Genomic DNA, 20,688 nt, shown 5'->3' with positions numbered 1-20,688 from the left:
TTTTGTTAACCAAAGGTGAGCTTGAGCTGACATAACTGTGTGCAACCGTAATAGCTAAGCTGAAGTTCATTGTAAGAATTAGTAGATATTCGTAGAATCGGTGATAAAATGGGTTTAGGGTTGAGAAACTTCACTGAGAGAAACAATAATGGACAACCTGTCCTGGACACTGAGAATGGGGAGGAACTCATGCACATGCAGCGTGGTGTGAACCTTGTTCTTGCCAACCTCCCTCCCATCTCCTCCGGCACACTCTATATTACTACCAAGTAACTAAATCACTTGTTATTTTCCATAGCTCTTTCCTTCCTTTTACAGTTACATACTCAATTTTCCTAAACATCACAATCTGGTGACTTTGTTTGTTGCGGGCAAGTGATATGGCTCAGCGATGTAGACAACACCAAGGGATATTGACGTTAGGATTTTTTCTAGTAAAGAATTTTACAAAAATAGTCGCGTTGTAGATATAGATTCTAAACCAACAGAAATCCCTTCGTGCAAACGTTTTGGTTGTCACAAGTAACAAACCCTTTGAAATTGATAACCGAGTATTCAAACCTCGGGTCGTCTTCTCAAGGAATTGCATGGAGGTATGTTCTTATTATTGGCTATGAAAAAGGTAAAATTGGGGGTTTTGGAATTAAGGAAGAAGTATGACAAGTAATTTAAATGACAATTAAAATAAATAAAAACTGTAAAGTAAACTTTTGGCAAGGTATGAGAAATTGGAAGTCCAGACTTAGTTATTCTTATCAATAATAATGAAAGTTGAATCTTAATTCCACTTAGTTAACCTTTGCTAAAGCAAAGGAAAGTCAAAGGACTAATTAGTTAGACCTTCGAATCCTATTTATTTCCTAAGAAAAGGATGGGATTATTGAAGTTCAGTTCAATTAGCAAGATAACAGTTATCAATTATGTTGAGCTAAGATAACTCTTGAGTTACTGATTTCTTAACCAAGACCAAAAGGGAAGGAAATTAAATCTACCAGAATAAGAATATCTTCAGATTGGGAATGATCAATAACATGAATAAAAAGAGCAATATTGAACTGAAATATCTCAAGTAACATTAAATAAGAAAATCATAACATGAATGTAGCATAAGCCAAATAGGCAACATAACTAATACAAGCAAGCATTAATGGTATCTGAAAATAAGAGATAACTGTCAAGCAAAAGAATATTGAACCTGGTAAAAAGATAATCCTTGAAGCAAATAAAATCCTAAAACTAAATCATAATCCTAAAGAGAGAGAGGAGAGAACCTCTCTCAAAACTAAATCTAAATCATGGAAAGTGAATTATGAAAGCCTGATTATGAATGGATGCATTCTCTCACTTTATAACCTCTAATCTGTGTGTTCTGGGCTGAAAACTAGGTCAAAAACAGCCCAAAAATCTCCACCAATGCTTGGAATGCCAATAGCCTCCGGGGTCCCAAACTAGGCATGTAAAGCTTCTGAGCAGCTTCAAACAAATTTTCAGGCTCCTGGGATGACAAATGTCAGGATAGGATCCATGATCCCAAGCTTTGCTTTTAAATCCGCCTCTGTCTTGATCTACATGATTCCATCTGGGCGGTTTAAAAAGTAGATTCTCACCATGGTGACCAAACGTTCTCCGTGATCCATTCAATTGAGCATGATACCAATCCGTGCACTTCGCGTTGAAGAGTGGAACCTTATTGAACCTTGTACACCAGCTCTGAGTGCGAGCCATTTCCTTTTTACTCTTAAAGCCGCAGAGAGCTCTAAGCTGGCCATCTGTTTCAAGTAAACCATATCAAGTGGTTCTGTAAGTTTTACTCCTTTGTGCTCTTCTGCGAATTTCTCCACTGCATTACAAATTTCTTCCACTTCAACCATATCTTGATCAGAGTCTTCAATTTCTCCCTCATTATCGCTCAAGTCATATATTGGAGGTTGAGAAAAATCTACCTCAGCATCATCTTCATATTCACTCGGAGAAGATTCTTCTGTCTCAAAGAAATCACTTGCGGATGCAAGTTCGTCACTAAGAGAACAGGACTTGTGATCATCATCATCAAGAAAACCTGCGTCTTGGGGTATTCCGTTCAGTTCTTCATAAGATATTTGCATTGGAGGCGGTGCAAAATCCTCCTCAGCGTCAATTGTAGCATCCTCGATAGAGTCTTCCATGATTCTGTGTTCCCATGGAGGTTCAGCATCTCCTAAATCTTCAACCAACTCTTCCTCTTCTATAATGATAGCATCCTCTACTTGTTCCAGTACGAAGTTATGCTCTATGCTGTCCAATGGAGTCTCTAGTGTCTTCTTCGTGCTGCGTTCTTCATTAAATTCTCCACATAAAGCCATGGGAGTCTGTTGAGGGGCTGAACGTCTGGAAGATAATTGTTTTATTGCTTACTCCAGTTGATAAAGGGTTGCATTAAATTGTTTTACTGATTCTTCGAGGCGAACCTGTGATTCTGGGCTTGATGGATATGGACATGGTGTATAGGGGAGTGGTGGTTCTTGGGAGTAATTGGATTGGCGTTGGGGTGGATAAGGATCATGTGGTAGTGAATGGTGAAAAGAAGATTGTGAGTGTGGTGGTTCGAAATTATGTCGAGAGGATGGTCTCTCGGCACAGGGTGGGGCTTGTTGGTAGCTACAAGGTTGTCCACCATATCTTTCAGCTGGGTATGCATTGTAGAATGGTCGTTGTACATGATATCTTGGAGGGTGTTGTTGCCTAAAGGGTTGATTAGATCCTCTTGGCTCCATCCATCCTTGATTGGTCTGACCGTGATGCATATTCCTGCTGTGGTTTCTATTTCCTTCAACAAAGTTAGAACCAAACTCAAAGCGAGAGGGGTGAGAATTCATAGTAGATATCAGAAATAAGGGGGAAAAAGGAGAAACAAATAAACAAGTAAAAGAAAAAAAATATTTTTTTAAATATTTACAATAACCAATAATAAGGCACATGTTTGCAATTCCCCGGCAACGGCGCCATTTTGATGAGAGAACTTTTGCATGGTCTAGAATTCAGAATAAATTCCTGTTGCAAGTATAGCTTCTAAACCAACAAGAGTCCTTTTATACAAACGTTTTGGTTGTCACAAGTAACAAACCCCTTTGAAATTGATAACCGAGTATTCAAACCTCGTGTCGTCTTCTCAAGGAATTGCAGGGAGGTATGTTCTTATTATTGGCTATGAAAAAGATAAAGTTGGGGGTTTTGGAATTAAGAAGTATGACAAGTAATTTAAATGACAATTAAAATAAATAAATACTGTAAAGCAAACTTTTGGCAAGGTATGAGAAATTGGAAGTCCAGACTTAGTTATTCTTATCAATAATAATGAAAGTTGAATCTTAATTCCACTTAGTTAACCTTTGCTAAAGCAAAGGAAAGTCAAGGGACTAATTAGTTAGACCTTCGAATCCTATTTATTTCCTAAGAAAAGGTTGGGATTATTGAAGTTTAGTTCAATTAGCAAGATAACAGTTATCAATTATGTTGAGCTAAGATAACTCTTGAGTTACTGATTTCTTAACCAAGACCAAAAGGGAAGGAAATTAAATCTACCGGAATAAGAATATCTTCAGATTGGGAATGATCAATAACATGAATAAAAAGAGCAATATTGAACTGAAATATCTCAAGTAACATTAAATAAGAAAATCATAACATGAATGTAGCATAAGCCAAATAGGCAACATAACTAATACAAGCAAGCATTAATGGTATCTGAAAATAAGAGATAACTGTCAAGCAAAAGAATATTAAACCTGGTAAAAAGATAATCCTTGAAGCAAATAAAATCCTAAAACTAAATCCTAATCCTAAATAGAGAGAGGAGAGAACCTCTCTCAAAACTAAATCTAAATCATGGAATGCGAATTATGAAAGCCTGATTATGAATTGATGCATTCCCTCACTTTATAGCCTCTAATCTGTGTGTTCTGGGCTGAAAATTGGGTCAAAAACAGCCCAAAAATCACTCCCAGCACTTTCTGGTCCATACAGGTCGCGGAAGAGTGACGCGGAGGCGTCGTCCACGCGTTAGCGTGGGTTGTGTTCCTGCCAGGTCACGCGGCCGCGTGATCCACGCGTTTGTGTCACCTGGCATTGGAGCAGCTATAATAAATTATATATCGTTGCGAAGCTCCAAACGTTAGCTTTTCAACACAACTGGAACCATCTCATTTGGACCTCTGTAGCTCAAGTTATGGTCGTTTGAGTGAAAAGAGGTCAGGCTGGACAGCTTAGCAATTTCTTCAACTTCTTGTATTCATTCCACTTTTGTATGCTTCCTTTCCATCCTCTGAGCCATTCATGCCCTGTAATCCCTAAAATCACTTAACACACATATCACAGCATCTAATGGTAATAAAAGAGGATTAATATTAACAAATATAAGACCAAAGAAGCATGTTTTCAATCATAGCACAAAATTCGGAAGGAAAACGTAAACTCATGCAAATAGTATGAATAAGTGGGTAAAGAGTTTATAAAAACTACTCAATTGAGCATAAGATAAACCATAAAATAGTGGTTTATCAGATATGCTGTTGATTTCTTGTCTATTTCCTTCCATGCCATCTCAAGAGACCCAGATGCCTACCCCCATCCTTGTTTATACACCCAGGTATCACCTATCATTTCTTAATTAATGTGTTACAGTTTAGTCGTTTTGTTATTTTCAAATCTCTGACTAGTAGGGCACTTCCTGAAGATTGACAATAATGCTGAAGGGGATGGTTCCGAAAACTCCGACTCTGAATCCAGTGACATACAGGATTTATCCAGGATCACAAAGATGAGGCTTGTTCCCTCTTATCCTACTCAATGTATGTTGTCAATTTACACTTTGGTACTTTTCTTGTTGATAGATTATTAGTTTGTTACTCCGGGGTTTGCTTATATGTATTTTTTACAATGGATACTTTGTTTCAAGTATTCTGTGAGTGTGCAGAGCTTAATCCAGAACCAAATGATGGTTAGCGCTAACCTCCCATACTGTTATTAATACTCTATTTTTACTTTTTACTCCTTTCTAAGTTGTTTGTGCTGATATTGTTCTTTTAGAGGAAGGAGAAGAGCATGATAGGATTTTCAGTGCTGATCAGATGGAAGGGGAAGAGGAAGATATATGCGAGGCTTTTTTACCTTGTTTGTTAAAATTTGGAAAGGTTTGATCCCGTAGATTATTCTAGTTGTTACGTTTCTAAAGATCTTCATTTTCCCCAGAGGAAGAAGGTTATATCTCTCATAATCCAGCGAACTCTCTTGATCAGTCAAATGGACATCATGATCTAGCTCGTACAGTACTTGAGGTTGGTTGCTCTTCCTCGTAGTTCCCTATCCACTTTTGTTTGTGCAGTCTCATATTTTGACGTATAATCCTGCAACTTCTCTTGTGATTAAGTTTATCCAAATTTAGTTATGGATACTTCAAAGTTGTCTATCACTATTTTATGTCTAACCTTCAAAGTTTGTGTGAATTCAGTCATGGATACTTTAGGTTATTTGTTAATTGTGCTTTCCCTCTTAGAAAATATGTAAGACCCAAAACCTTTGAAAAGTCTTATTATGATCAAGTCTCAAATCATATAGTTATTTATAGCCTTAATTTCAGAAATTTGTTTTATTAAAGATAATTAATGCAATTTTTGATTTATTGAATTTGAGACGAGTTATGATTATTATCCAATTTTATAATTATTGGATTATTTTCTATATTCAAATTATGAAGTTGGTAGTTATGAAATAATAGAGATTTTATATGATTTGGACTGAATAATTTATATTTTAAGGTATTAATACTGCTGCTTTCGAAAATAAAGGATTTAATTATATTATTCCTAATTATTTGATTTGGACCTTTTATTGAAAATAATTTGTAAAAATTGATGAGCAAATAGTATTTTTATACATTAATTTTGTTGGATTAGAATTTATTTCTAATTACTATATTATACTTATTTGAAGTGAATTTACCTAAACTACCCCTAACCCTAAAAACCCCAACCCGGTTACCCATTTCCTCTAACCCTACAGCCACCAAAACCCTCCCCCAACAACCAGCAGCAGCAACGCTGCAATGGAGAAGGAAAATAGAAAACAGAAAAGGGAGAGGGAGTCAGAGTCGCGCGCCAGGGGAAGAGAAGAGGGAGAGGCGAGCCAGCAGCGGTGGGCCTCGCCGTCGCCGCCGAGCTGCTCGCCGTTCGCCACCAACGTCGAAGAAGAGGGAGATCAGAATCGGAAGTGAAGAGGGTCGCGTTCCACGCAGTGCATTCGCGTCGCCCTCACCGCGCCGCGTCGCCGTGCCACCAACACGCCATGGATCTGCTCTGTTCGCGAGCTGAGCCAAGGAAGGAGAGACGACCGCGACGGGGAGGAGTGGGAAAGCCGCACCGACATTGTGGAGTCTCACTGCCGCCGTCCCCGTGGTGGCTGGTGTCATCACCAGAGAGAACCACCGGAGTTGCTGTCTGCCTCTGCTGGGGTTCGTCGCCACCGGAGCTTCCCTGGCCGACAGATGCAGCCGCCGCCCTCCTAGCTGCCGCTGTTGGAGTTGATGTTGCTCTAGCCTTGCCCTAACTCCATCTTGAACTGAGAACCGCTACTGTTGGGTAAGCTTTACCCAGTTTTTGATTTCCTCTTGTTCCATCAATCCGTTTCTACCTAGAAGCATTGTTGTTGACACTAGTTGTATTAAATAAAATGGTTATAGTGAGTTGCATTGCCACTGCCCTTAACGGAGGTAGTTACTGGCTGCATTTGGAAATTTCTGTTGCAACTTGCGTTTGTTCTGGAGCTGTTTCATCGGTTGCTGGAACTACTAACGGAGCTGGCTGAGTCACGGTAATTCTGGCTGCCAAGGGCGGTTCAGTGGTTGTCGGAACCACTGCTGAAGCTTCTGTGCTTTGGTTCAGTTAGTATTCCTTAGTTGCCGTAAGTACCTCTACCTCGAGACCTTGCCAGTTCAAATCCCGTGATGTGTTTTAAGATTTTTGCAATAATAATGTTTTCTAGGATTAAGTTATCGGAGCCACATGTTGCGCGCAAGGGTTGTCCTTGCTGCTGCGAGAGTAAACAAAGCTATGATGTAAGCTGCCGGTAAATTCAGGTTGATTGAGAGTTCCGGTGACGCTTTTGGATTATGATATTGCGTTTTGAGGTAGGGGCGCTTTCCAAAATCTATGTTTTATGTATTGGAATTATTATATATGGATACCGATGTGAGATATTGTGTATTTGGTGATTGTATCGGCCTTATGTATGGTTTAATTTGTCTCGATTGATTATGAACGTTTGTTGATTGGGTTGTTGTGCGGTTTTGTGAAAAGGAATGATTGAGTTGATTCCTTTAAAGATTTGAGGTCGAGTTTAACCCATTGAGAATTGATTTGGATTTAGTTGATTTTCTTGATAATGTGAAATATCGAACGCTCTTTTGAATCTAGTCAGGTTTGCTTTAATTGGCTTGGTTGTGACAAATGATTTGTTGCTAAACCGTTTCTTTAAAGCTTTGGAAATGAGTTAAATCGGTTGATATTGAGTTGGTTTTGAAATGGTTTCCTTGAGATATGCCACTGAGGCGATTGTTGGATTTAGCTTGCTTTTGAATTGATTTCTGGTTTTGTGTTGTTGAAAAGGAATGAGGAACGGTTTAGTTGGGACCCGAATCGGGTGGCAAAAGTCCGAGTTTTAGGGGAGGTGCTGCCGAAATTTCTATAAAATCTTAGTCTTGTTTGAAAGGTTATTTAAAAAGGGTTGGATTTGAGAAATTGTATTATTTGATTTATTAAGAGGATATTATGTTTTCAAGCTTAATTTATTTAATGAACTTTATGCGTTGAGTTTGGCTTATTTAGAAATGAACTATTTTTACCGCTTGAATCACTGAAGGAAAGAATGATGCTCTAATATTGATTTCAATATAAAAAGGAGCTTTTAGTGATTTTTAAAGGACCTATACTTTTGATTGAGTAATCAGGTTTGAGGCATTTTGGAAGAGTTAGGAAAATGGGTTCAAAAAGAAATCTGAAAGCAGCTTGATTCAAATGAACCGGTTCCGTTTCAAATGAGTTGATTTTTGGACCGGGTTGGAACTTGTGATTTTGTATGGTTTGGTTTCATAATAAATTCAGTTTTATTTACTTGAATCAAGAATCTATTATTTTAAGAGTTTCAATGAATTTTAAGGAATTGATGTAAGTTGACCTTCCCTAAAGACTTGGGACTCTGCCGAGAAACTTTTGTTATGAAATTCCACTGTTGGGTGGGTGATTTTGGATACTTTGAAATAAATCCTTAACTTGTCATAGTTTTGGAAGTTTTGGAAAGAGAATGCCGAGAGTGGCTTTGTTTTAAAAAAAAAAGAACTCACTTGAGTAAATTTGGCTTATGAGCCTAGGATGATTTGAGAAATGAGATCTTTAAAGCCAAGGTTGAAAAGAGTTGAAATTTGATTTCAAAGTGAAATGGCTTGAGAAAAATGAGTTATGGCTCAAATGCCGGTTTTATGAATTTGATGATGTTGAATGGTGGAATTACTGTTTTGTTATGGGCCGGAATGGCTGTGTATGATTATGAATATTGGCTGGTTCTGGATTGAACCGTGAGCCGGAATGGCTGTGTGTGATATTGATTTATGGCTGATTGCCGAATGAGTTGTGGGCCGTATGGCTGATTATGAATTATGAATTTAAGCCGAAGGGCTATATTTATTGATAAATTGGCTGGTTCTGGATTGAACCGTGAGCTGGATGGCTGAGATGGATGGTGATCCATGGTTGAGTACAAATGCATGTATGCAATTGAATGAATTGTGAATGTAAGCCGGATGGCTGAGATGAATGTTGTATGCAAGTATGCTTGTGTTTTCTCTCTGGTTGTAAGGGTGATAGGGCACCGATACCCTATAATGGCGACAGGGCGCAGATACCCTCTAATGGCGACAGGGCGCATATACCCTCTAATGGCGACAGGGCGCAGATACCCTCTAATGAAAATAATGCGCAACAGAGAGACTGTGCCCGGGTTAGCTACCAGACACATCGGGTTGGCTTGGTAACCGACAGATGATATCATCAGCCACTAGGGACAGGCATGCATCATATGCATCTATGTGACATTGTTTGGGTGTGCATATCATACTTGGTTTGCCTATGTGATTACTTGTGATTACCTACTACTTGTTCTACTTGTTGTAACTGTTTGTTTGTGCTTGAACTTCCTATCTGTGTTTGCAACTAGGACTCTGTTGGTTTGTGGTGATCGGTTGTTGGATTGGATTGTTTGGGCCTAGGGCCGTGGTTGAATTGAGATGGACCGATGGTTGATTTCGGTTTTATGTTTCTCGTTTGGAAAACTATAAAAGGCTATTTTGGTTCAGTATAGATAAACCTTTTGAAAGGCTTTTTGAGTTTTTGAGAATCGAACGGTTCCTCTTTTAGAAGGATTTTTGTCTTTACTTCTATTGTAAACCGTTGTTTTTGAAAAGAGGCATATGACGGTTATTAATCACTGGTACGGTTTATCTTCATGTATCCTATTACAGTAATTCCCAAAAAACCCTCTACTGAGAACCCTTTCGAGGATGATGTTCTCACCCCCCTACATTTTTTCCCTTTCAGGATATGGGCGCAGAAGTTACGAAGAGCTTATTTAATTGTTGTTGTGATGCTCTGTATTGTTTCAGTTATGGTTTATTGTACCCTCGCCCTTATCTTGATATATTCTGTAAGAGGGATAGGAATTGTATTGGTTAATGTGTGTAATATTATTTATATATATGTATGTATATATATGGATGTACTCTTTATGAGTTTCTGGAAGTTGTATGGTATGTATGGATGTACGTTGTATAGCAAAAGTATCTTTTTTGGGAGCGGTATCGCGGTTTAAAGTTTTAAACAGGCTCATATTTTAGTATTAAATAGTATAAGTGTCATCGTAATGTCCGAGCTATCAGAGTTGCGCAGTCGGAAGCGTGAGCTTTGGTAGTTAGGGTGTTACATTATGGTATCAGAGCGGTCTTTCCTGTAGAGCTTGAGGAATGGACCGACTATGCTTCAATTGCATACTCTGAGCTTTTGTCATGTATTAAGTCTTGTCTGATGACGAGAATTAGAGCTTTATGCACATGACGATCTATCGATTAACACTGCTGATGACGAGAATTAGAGCTTTATGCACATGACGATCTATCGATTAACACTGTTAGTCTTGCATCGCATAATTCTTGGTATTAAGTTTGGCCGGCTTGATACTAGTGAATTATGTATATGAGAGCACTAATGGGTTGTCATAGATGATATACGAGTTTTGAGCAAAGCGAATCGCGGGTTTTGGAAACGTTAGAAACTATTTCTCGAGGCTATTCAGTTGTATATCTTGGATTTTGTTCGAGTCGACCTGTTCTTTCATATCCTAACTTGAAGTTCTTGTTTGCTACTCCTCTTGAAAAGTAATTTGATGTTTCCACTCTGTTTCCCTATTCATATGTATTCTTATTTGATTTTAAGTGCATATGCTTGTTTAAAATCCTTGTTGCATCTATCTTCCTCTGTTTGAATTCTTCTTGATTCATGTATTCTTTGATATGGCTTTGAACTTGTCCTAATGCGCTGTGCATTTTAACTCTGAGATTCTGAGTCCATTATTAGAGAAATTATTGATTCAGTTTTTCTCTTATTTGACACTGAGCACAGCCAATTGATATTTTATAAAAATTGCTGTTGATTAGATATATATTTATCTATGTATAAAACTTTGAGATTTCTTATACAGTTTGACAACTATTTATTTCTAATACACCGCCTGTGCTTTTACTGGTTGATGGAACTGCATTTACTCTAAATTACAATTTGACTTTCTAGTAATTTTACTATAGTTCCAATGCACATCTTCATTTGATTATGTATTTGGGTATTTTTCAAAATTCTGAAAAGAAAGGATTTACCACTTTTGTCTCAGTTGAGTTTCGTTTGATGAAGTACACTTGATTTATTTTTGGTTTGAGTTTGATTTAGCATACCGCATTGTTTATGCCATTGCTGCTTCTTTTGAAAATGTTGGACTCATAGCTTTCTTCTTAGGAACGGACTAAATTCTCTCATTATCTTTACAAGAGTTTTTTTTTTAGTCAAAGATTTATCCTTGAGAAATTACTAATGATTGGGTTGTCTTTTCCTATGACTTTATATTCTTTTGAATCAATTGAAAGCTTGTTTGATGTCTCATGCTTAGTGGATCTTGTTTGAACTACTTTGACTTAAGACCCTTTCTTGTATGACTTAACTCCTTTTAAGTACATTCTAATCTCCTTGAATATCCTTCGGAGATGGTGATTTCAAGAACACTTTGGAGTCTTGTTTTGAACTTTTAAAGAAGTTTTGAATTCTCTTTGAAGAAGTTCTAAATGGAATTTATTTTCTATTGCTTGATTGAGATTGAAACCATTGTTCGATTTTGACAAAGTTGATTTAAATTTGGCATGCGCTATTTTAAATGAAGTTTCGAATGGCTTCGTTGTTTAATGGAAGCCTGCCCATTTGTAATGCACCGCTTATTGCCTTTACCAAATTGTAAGCAAATTTTATCTCGGAAATTCTTTTCTAAAAAGAGTTTAATTTTCTCTTTCGTCCTTGCTATGAATGTTATACACACTTGTTGGAGTATGGACTCTGGGAATTTTTGAACAAGCATTTGATTTCTCTTCCGAGTTTTTGATTGCCTTTGGTTAAGTTGTGCACCTAATTATCTTTCTAAAATATTTGAGGAGATATTTTAGCCTTTAGCCAAACTTGTGTGCACCTTGTTTTTTTAAAAAATTCTGCATGATCTGTTTCAACATAAAATTGTATTACAGCAAAGCCACGTTATTGCTTTTGTTATTCTCTTGGAGAATGTTTGTTACTTAACCTTTCTTCTAAATTGCGAAGTGATTTTTCCGCAAGTTTTCAATTCTTTTATGAACAATGTATTCGGAAGTATTTTTAATCATGCTCTTGAGTTCTGTGAGCTTTATCTTGGGTTTGAAATATTTTCTTCTGTAAACATCATGCTTCCTCGACTTAGCTTGAGTTTGTTTCAAACTGATGCGCTGGTTTTCTTCTTATTGATCCTATTGGATTTCTTTGATTCAAGGGTCATCTTTGAGGCTATCAATTGAATTGTGTCTAGCAAACTTCATTGCTTGAGTATCCTTGGTCATCTGGGATTGGATACATTCTCTCAAATCTATTATTGCTATCCTTGACATTTGACTCTCCTTTCTAAATCTTGTATCCTTCTGAGTAGACTCGAGAATTGTTTTGATATCACGTGCGACTTGTAGACATAGTAACGCGATGCGTTAGTTCTTTAAGACGTGATATGTGTATAAGGAAGTTGAAGCGGTAGGTGGGCAACGTTAGGCGTTGTGGATGTTTTGCCCCTTGGAAACGAGTTTGCGGGTGTTAGGCTTATGTTTGGCCATGAGGTTGTAAAATGTTTGGTGAAGTTGGAAAGTGAAGTTCTGAAGTGGGAACAAGATTGTCAGCAAACATTATGCCGCTGTGTAAATACCAACATGCTTTGCAGCCTTTTACCACACAAATTACCACTTTGCTTTGTGAACGCCTATCTTGATTTGCACCCTATTTGACACCTCAAGTTTTTGTAAAGCCTTGAGATCATATGACCTTGTGCATTGAGCCTACCTTGTAAGGTTTGCTTTGCAATCACACTCCTACCTTTGTATCTTTATGCATACGACCATCAAAGTATTTGAAAATCGTATATATGTTTATATTTGAGATATATTTTTGCTTCTTTCTTAAATGTGTTTAATGATGAACTGTTATGAAATTCCTTCGTTTTGTATCAATTTTCGAGGGCAACAATTTTTATAAGGTGGGTAGAATGTAAGACCCAAAACCTTTGAAAAGTCTTATTATGATCAAGTCTCAAATCATATAGTTATTTATAGCCTTAATTTCAGAAATTTGTTTTATTAAAGATAATTAAGGCAATTTTTAATTTATTGAATTTGAGATGAGTTATGATTATTATCCAATTTTATAATTATTGGATTATTTTCTATATTCAAATTATGAAGTTGGTAGTTATGAAATAATAGAGATTTTATATGATTTGGACTGAATAATTTATATTTTAAGGAATTAATACTGCTGCTTTGGAAAATAAAGGATTTAATTATATTATTCCTAATTATTTGATTTGGACCTTTTATTGAAAATAATTTGTAAAAATTGATGAGCAAATAGTATTTTTATACATTAATTTTGTTGGATTAGAATTTATTTCTAATTACTATATTATCCTTATTTGAAGTGAATTTACCTAAACTACCCCTAACCCTAAAAACCCCAACCCGGTTACCCATTTCCTCTAACCCTATAGCCACCAAAACCCTCCCCCAACAACCAGCAGCAGCAACGCTGCAATGGAGAAGGAAAACAGAAAACAGAAAAGGGAGAGGGAGTCAGAGTCGCGTGCCAGGGGAAGAGAAGAGGGAGAGGCGAGCCAGCAGCGGTGGGCCTCGCCGTCGCCGCCAAGCTGCTCGCCGTTCGCCACCAACGTCGAAGAAGAGGGAGATCAAAATCGGAAGTGAAGAGGGTCGCGTTTCACGCCATGCAGTCGCGTTGCCCTCACCGCGCCGCGTCGCCGTGCCACCATCACGCCATAGATCTGCTCTGTTCGCGAGCTGAGCCAAGGAAGGAGAGACGAACGCGACGGGGAGGAGTGGGAAAGCCGCACCGACACTGTTGGAGTCTCACCGCCGCCGTCCCCGTGGTGGCTAGTGTCATCACCGGAGAGAACCACCGGAGTTGCTGTCTGCCTTTGCTGGGGTTCGTCGCCACCGGAGCTTCCCTGGCCGACAGATGCAGCCGCCGCCCTCCTAGCTGCCGCTGTTGGAGTTGATGTTGCTCTAGCCTTGCCCTGACTCCATCTTGAACCGAGAACCGCTACTGTTGGGTAAGCTTTACCCAGTTTTTGATTTCATCTTGTTCCATCAATCCGTTTCTACCTAGAAGCATTGTTGTTGACCCTAGTTGTATTAAATAAAATGGTTATAGTGAGTTGCATTGCCACTGCCCTTAACGGAGGTAGTTACTGGCTGCATTTGGAAATTTCTGTTGGAACTTGCATTTGTTCTGGAGCTGTTTCATCGGTTGCTGGAACTACTAACGGAGCTGGCTGAGTCACGGCGATTATGGCTGCCAAGGGCGGTTCTGTGGTTGTCGGAACCACTGCTGAAGCTTCTGTCCTTTGGTTCAGTTAGTATTCCTTAGTTGCCGTAAGTACCTCTGCCTCGAGACCTTGCCAGTTCATATCCTGTGATGTGTTTTAAGATTTTCGCAATAATAATGTTTTCTAGGATTAAGTTATCGGAGCCACATGTTGCGCGTAAGGGTTGTCCTTGCTGCTGCGAGAGTAAACAAAGCTATGATGTAAGCTGCCGGTAAATTCAGGTTGATTGAGAGTTCCGGTGACGCTTTTGGATTATGATATTGCGTTTTGAGGTAGGGGCGCTTTCCAAAATCTATGTTTTATGTATTGGAATTATTATATATGGATACTGATGTGAGATATTGTGTATTTGGTGATTGTATCGGCCTTATGTATGGTTTGATTTGTCTCGATTGATTATGAACATTTGTTGATTGGTTTGTTGTGCAGTTTTGTGAAACAGAATGATTGAGTTGATTCCTTTAAAGATTTGAGGTCGAGTTTAATCCATTGAGAATTGATTTGGATTTAGTTGATTTTCTTGATAATGTGAAATATCGAACGCTCTTTTGAATCTAGTCTGGTTTGCTTTAATTGGATTGGTTGTGACAAATGATTTGTTGCTAAACCGTTTCTTTAAAGCTTTGGAAATGAGTTAAATCGGTTGATATTGAGTTGGTTTTGAAATGGTTTCCTTGAGATATGCCACCGAGGCGATTGTTGGATTTAGCTTGCTTTTGAATTAATTTCTGGTTTTGTGTTGTTGAAAAGGAATGAGGAACGGTTTAGTTGGGACCCGAATCGGGTGGCAAAAGTCCGAGTTTTAGGGGAGGTGCTGCCGAAATTTCTATAAAATCTTAGTCTTGTTTGAAAGGTTATTTAAAAAGGGTTGGATTTGAGAAATTGTATTATTTGATTTATTAAGAGGATATTATGTTTTCAAGCTTAATTTATTTAATGAACTTTATGCGTTGAGTTTGGCTTATTTAGAAATGAACTATTTTTACCGTTGGCTTATTTAGAAATGAACTATTTTTACCGTTTGAATCACTGAAGGAAAGAATGATGCTCTAATATTGATTTCAATATAAAAAGGAGCTTTTAGTGATTTTTAAAGGACCTATACTTTTGATTTAGTAATCAAGTTTGAGGCATTTTGGAAGAGTTAGGAAAATGGGGTCCAAAAAGAAATCTGAAAGCGGCTTGATTCAAACAAACCGGTTTCGTTTCAAATGAGTTGATTTTTGGACCGGGTTGGAACTTGTGATTTTGTATGGTTCGGTTTCATAATAAATTCAGTTTTATTTACCTGAATCAAGAATCTATTATTTTAAGAGTTTCAATGAATTTTAAGGAATTGATGTAAGTTGACCTTCCCTAAAGACTTGGGACTCTGCCGAGAAACTTTTGTTATGAAATTCCACTGTTGGGTGGGTGATTTTGGATACTTTGAAATAAATCCTTAACTTGTCATAGTTTTGGAAGTTTTGGAAAGAGAATGCCGAGAGTGGCTTTGTTTTAAAAAAAAAAAAAGAATTCACTTGAGTAAATTTGGCTTATGAGCCTAGGATGATTTGAGAAATGAGATCTTTAAAGCCAAGGTTGAAAAGAGTTGAAATTTGATTTCAAAGTGAAATGGCTTGAGAAAAATGAGTTATGGCTCAAATGCCGGTTTTATGAATTTGATGATGTCGAATGGTGGAATTACTGTTTTGCTATGGGCCGGAATGGCTGTGTATGATTATGAATATTGGCTGGTTCTGGATTGAACCGTGAGCCGGAATGGCTGTGTGTGATATTGATTTATGGCTGATTGCCGAATGAGTTGTGGGCCGTATGGCTGATTATGAATTATGAATTTAAGCCGAAAGGGCTATATTTGTTGATAAATTGGCTGGTTCTGGATTGAACCGTGAGCCGGATGGCTGAGATGGATGGTGATCCATGGTTGAGTACAAATGCATGTATGCAATTGAATGAATTGTGAATGTAAGCCGGATGGCTGAGATGAATGTTGTATGCAAGTATGCTTGTGTTTTCTCTCTGGTTGTAAGGGTGACAGGGCACCGATACCCTCTAATGGCGACAGGGCGCAGATACCCTCTAATGGCGACAGGGCGCATATACCCTCTAATGGCGACAGGGCGCAGATACCCTCTAATGAAAATAATGCGCAACAGAGAGACTGTGCCCGGGTTAGCTACCGGACACGTCGGGTTGGCTTGGTAACCGACAGATGATATCATCAGCCACTAGGGACAGGCATGCATCATATGCATCTATGTGACATTGTTTGGGTGTGCATATCATACTTGGTTTGCCTATGTGATTACTTGTGATTACCTACTACTTGTTCTACTTGTTGTAACTGTTTGTTTGTGCTTGAACTTCCTATCTGTGTTTGCAACTGGGACTCTGTTGGTTTGTGGTGATCGGTTGTTGGATTGGATTGTTTGGGCCTAGGGCCGTGGTTGAATTGAGATGGACCGATGGTTGATTTTGGTTTTATGTTTCTCGTTTGGAAAACTATGAAAGGCTATTTTGGTTCAGTATAGATAAACCTTTTGAAAGGCTTTTTGAGTTTTTGAGAATCGAACGGTTCCTCTTTTAGAAAGGATTTTTGTCTTTACTTCTATTGTAAACCGTTGTTTTTGAAAAGAGGCATATGACGGTCATTAATCACTGGTACGGTTTATCTTCATGTATCCTATTACAGTAATTCCCAAAAAACCCTCTACTGAGAACCCTTTCGAGGATGATGTTCTCACCCTCCTACATTTTTTCCCTTTCAGGATATGGGCGCAGAAGTTACGAAGAGCTTATTTAATTGTTGTTGTGATGCTCTGTATTGTTTCAGTTATGGTTTATTGTACCCTTGCCCTTATCTTGATATATTCTGTAAGAGGGATAGGAATTGTATTGGTTAATGTGTGTAATATTATTTATATATATGTATGTATATATATGGATGTACTCTTTATGAGTTTCTGGAAGTTGTATGGTATGTATGGATGTACGTTCTATAGCAAAAGTATTTTTTTTGGGAGCGGTATCGCGGTTTAAAGTTTTAAACAGGCTCATATTTTAGTATTAAATAGTATAAGTGTCGTCATAATGTCCGAGCTATCAGAGTTGCGCAGCCAGAAGCGTGAGCTTTGGTAGTTAGGGTGTTACAAAATACATTTCGTCCTCCAAATGCTTTATTCGAAGACACTCTTAGTTTAGCACTGTGGGTTATTGAATGGTATGTGATATGGGGAGAAGCCAGACCAGGAGGGAAGACGTCAGATGTGTTCAAATTGTGTAAATGCTTGTTGCTATTGCAAACATCATGAACCTTGTTTTGTTTTATTTCCTTACTTTTTTTAGTATCTAGAACAAATTAGGTTACTATATACTATTTGGATCAAGTACCATTTTCTGAATTCTGATTAAAGGAGAACCTTAGGCATGACCTGAATATTAATGTAAAATACGTTGTATTTTATGATAATCTATTAAATATTAAGGACTTTGGTAAAATCTTTTTGTTTTTTTCTCCTCTGCTTTGTTTTTTTGGTAGGCTTGAGAGACTGAGCTAGATATGGATGCGAAAAAGTTGTTGGCAGTTGTTATAAGAACAAGATAGCCACTCATTTTATTTGGTCTTTATTCTACTTGTTTAAGGGGCTGGCTTGTGCTTTGGAGGGGTAGACGACCAATCTTTGTTGCAAAAATTTTGATAAGTACAATTTTCTGATATTTAAATGATGAATGCTATTTTATGGAATTTTATTCTATTGACACTTTCAAGTTCATGGTAACCTAATTTCTAAATTTAAATATTGGAATATATATTTTTGTTATTATTTTAAAAATTTGAAGCAAAAATGATTACACTAAGACAATTTATTAACTGGTTGAGGGCATATTTTTTATTTTGTGTATTGATGTGGATAAACATAATGATGGTTTGTAATGTGTTTCTCTGTACCGGAATCCTTATCTATTCTCATGACTTGTGAGGCTTTAATGCTTCATATTGATGATTTTGTATTTGCTTATCTCCGAAGTAACTGGTAGAAGGGTCGGGGAGGAAAGAGGAGTGGTTATGGCGAATTGTCGATCTGTTATATAAGAAACCCATGTTCAGTATGAGATTTTAAATTTGTTTCAAAATTATCCCTTATTTATATTAAGTTTGATTGATTATAGCTTCATATCAACGATCAGCGTTTTGAAGATGCAGAAGAGATGGAGCATGATAAAGATGGCACCCATAATTGAGTGGCTGTGTTTAGCAGAACATAGCATACGAACTGTGGTTATGTTATGTAAATTAGTATGAAAATCTGATTAGGGGTAATTGATGGACAGGACAATTATGCGCGACTATTGAATTTTGTTTCATGTTTAGAATGATAAAAGTGCTTTGAAAGTGTTTGCAGCCTGCAGATAACAATATTAAGCCCCCTAGTTTTATTTTAAACCACTAAAGAATAGGTGAGTCGCGAGTAGATTTGTGCTAAGTCGTGGCTGATGATTGGTTTAATATAAATAATTTTCTTAAGGCTTTAAAGTTTAAATTTATAGATTTACGCCAGTATTTTGTCCATAATAATATTTGAAATTATGTTTTTTAAAATAAATTATATGTTAATATTTAATATTTACTATGAAATAAAAAATTTTAATAATATTTAATGTTTTTATAATAAATATTAAATATTTTATCAAATTAGAAGAGGATCAAGACCAAAAATTTACCGAAAACTCTTACAAACACGAAACTTTTAAAATTTTATTAAAAAAATTAAAATTTAATCTTAATAAAAACTCATTTTTTCTAAAATTTAATCTTCTTCCTTTATATTGGCTTCCTCCAGGAGAAATAGAATAGCTATCATAACCTCTTTCAAAATCGTATTTCTTCTTATTTTTTCTTGGATTATATCCCCTATCCCCTATGATACATATTAATTTCTTCCTAAACTCATGACTTATTGAATATAGTCATCAAAATAAATATTTTGTAAGAAATGAAAGGAAATTGATAATTTTATTATGGGTTTATGTATCTTGTATCCTTAAGGCATATGTTAAAATTTATAAATTAAGGAAGTTTTCATCAAAAATATAAAAAATTTTAGTTTTTAATTATTTATTTTGTATTCATTAAATAAAAACATTTAAAAATTTGGCTCAAGAATTTCAATATAGGAAGAAAAGTGGTGATTTGGCCAGAAATAGGAGAATATTGTATTTTATCCAATAATAAATGTCTAGGGTGCATGATCAACACGCAGGAGGCGTGTTAACTGCTACAAGTGGGGGCGAGATGACGTGGTGCAGCTTGAATGGTACACGGAAACATCACGTGGGGGCGTGCTAACCTAGCACGTGGGATTGTGATGATGACGTGGCGGAGCTTGAGTGGTACACGGAGGCAGCACGTGGGGACGTGCTGACGCAGCACGTGGAGGCATGATGATGATGTGGCGGAGCTTGATTGGTACACGGTGGCATCACGTGGGGGCGTGCTGAGTCAACACGCAGGGGCGTCCTGACACGTGGCAACATGTGATTGGCCTGAGGCAATCAAAACGTGGGGGGCATAGTGAATGCTACTCTCTATATAAGGTAGTGCTCAGGTCTATTTTCATTCTGAGAAAGTGTATGAGTGTTCTTTGAGTGTGTTTCTGGTGTAATGGAGGGTACCGCAAACTTGGTAGTATATCGCGACGGTGAGATAATACGTAATACTCATGAGGGAGTGAGATTTGTGTGCCAGAATCCATTTTCGTTTGTGGTTCTATGCACCATGACGTTTATGGAACTTCAGAACGGTCTCTGTCAAAGCACGGATAACGGTACGTTAATGAGAGTGAGCAGAATTCTGTACCGGAATCCGGTTGTAATTTTTGGTGGTCTAATACAATTTGATACAATGCCAATCACTGACGAAGTGACTATGCATAATATGTTTCAAATTCACCGGCAGACTCAGAGGCTCTCCATCAATGGGTAAGCCGAATATATGTGCGACATCTTCCAATGTCACTGTAACCTCACCCACCAGCAACACAAAAGTGTGAGTCTCCAGCCTCCACCTTTCAACCAGAGCAGCTAACAACAGGTGAAATCCTCTTATCATCCCAATCCTAGATATGTGGTAGAATCCCATGGCGCGTAGGTAGTTTTCGACCCTCAGGTTCTAACTCTCTGGCGGATCCAGTTTACGCACCAACAAATTTCTGTTAGGTTGCATCAACAAAAATATATTTATTATATTAATTATAAATATTCATTTATTAATAAACAAATATTAACATATCTATTTGTATATCCTCACTTCTTTTAATAATATTGTTTACATATTTATTTATTTTAATATTTTATGTGTTAAAATAATTAACGTGCAGTGCATTATTAGTATCAAAGTTAATAATTTTTTAATAATTTTTTTTCGCGCATCAAAAGCATATA

The 20,688-nt window shown here is 37.3% G+C and overlaps 2 long non-coding RNA genes and 1 pseudogene across 2 annotated transcripts; all 3 read left to right on the top strand.

Moving 5' to 3' along the window:
* Nucleotides 1-18,743, top strand: LOC112703422 (chloride conductance regulatory protein ICln-like; annotated as a pseudogene).
* On the top strand, nt 6,720-9,859 carry LOC140183930 (uncharacterized). Its single transcript, XR_011880504.1, has 3 exons — nt 6,720-6,933; nt 7,015-7,159; nt 9,621-9,859. It is a non-coding gene; the product is annotated as an uncharacterized lncRNA (long non-coding RNA).
* LOC140173314 (uncharacterized) lies at nt 13,346-17,254 on the top strand. The gene is made up of 4 exons (XR_011861927.1): nt 13,346-13,968; nt 14,070-14,290; nt 14,372-14,516; nt 17,016-17,254. It is a non-coding gene; the product is annotated as an uncharacterized lncRNA (long non-coding RNA).
* Nucleotides 18,744-20,688: the final 1,945 nt, after the last annotated feature.

This window comes from Arachis hypogaea, chromosome 1 (genome assembly GCF_003086295.3).
Source record: "Arachis hypogaea cultivar Tifrunner chromosome 1, arahy.Tifrunner.gnm2.J5K5, whole genome shotgun sequence".
Taxonomy (NCBI): domain Eukaryota; kingdom Viridiplantae; phylum Streptophyta; class Magnoliopsida; order Fabales; family Fabaceae; genus Arachis; species Arachis hypogaea.
This window is presented reverse-complemented; position numbering and strand designations above follow the sequence as displayed.